The following is an 843-nucleotide window of genomic DNA, read 5'->3' as shown; positions in this document are numbered from 1 at the left end:
GATCTTTTATTTCAGCTCATGAAACTAACACATTACATGTTGAGTTCATATTTTTGTTCAGTGTAATTCATCAGGTAATCACTGAATAAAACCTTATATGATCACGAAAGAAAAAAATATTTTGCAAGGACACACAAAACAGACACTTTCAATCTCATAAACATTGCACATAACACCTTACCCACTACACTTTAGTAGCCTGTAAAGTGGATAAGGTGTTATGGACAGTATACAAGGGGCCAATTGGTCAATACTCCAACTATAAAGACAAGGCTATCGCCAGGGAAAATGATAGCCACTCAGTGAAGTGCTCTAACTGCCCCTCTGGCCAGTGCTGACCCCTTTGATCCTTGCTGATGACCCTCAGGCCAAAGGTTACCTCTCCAGGGTCATAGGGCATTGCTATGGCGCTGAGCAGAGAGCAGTCGCCATGGTTACGCCAACATTGACTGAAGGATCGAAGGGGGGGGGGGGGGGGGGGGGTACAGAAATGACCTACAGCGGGCTGCCATTCCAGTGATGACTACCTGGACTGGACTACAGCTCCCCCCAAAGGTTATGTAAGCAATAAGGCCCGTGGAGATGTGGTATATGGCCAATATACCACGGCTAAGGTGCCTGGACGCAGAGTGCCTGGACAAAGCCCTTGGCTGTGGTATATTGGCCATATATCGCAAGCCCCCGAGGTGCCTTACTGCTATTATAAACTGGTTAACAACTTAATTAGAGCTGGAAAAACAAACGTTTTGTCATACCCATGGAATACAGTCTGATATACCATGGCTGTCAGCCAATCAGCATTCAGGGCTTGAACTACCCAGTTTCTAAAAACATATATAACAA

This window comes from Oncorhynchus mykiss, chromosome 8, assembly GCF_057628025.1.
Source record: "Oncorhynchus mykiss isolate SJ-2025 chromosome 8, ASM5762802v1, whole genome shotgun sequence".
NCBI lineage: Eukaryota > Metazoa > Chordata > Actinopteri > Salmoniformes > Salmonidae > Oncorhynchus > Oncorhynchus mykiss.
The sequence above is the reverse complement of the archived record's forward strand: the minus strand, read 5'-3'. Positions refer to the sequence as shown.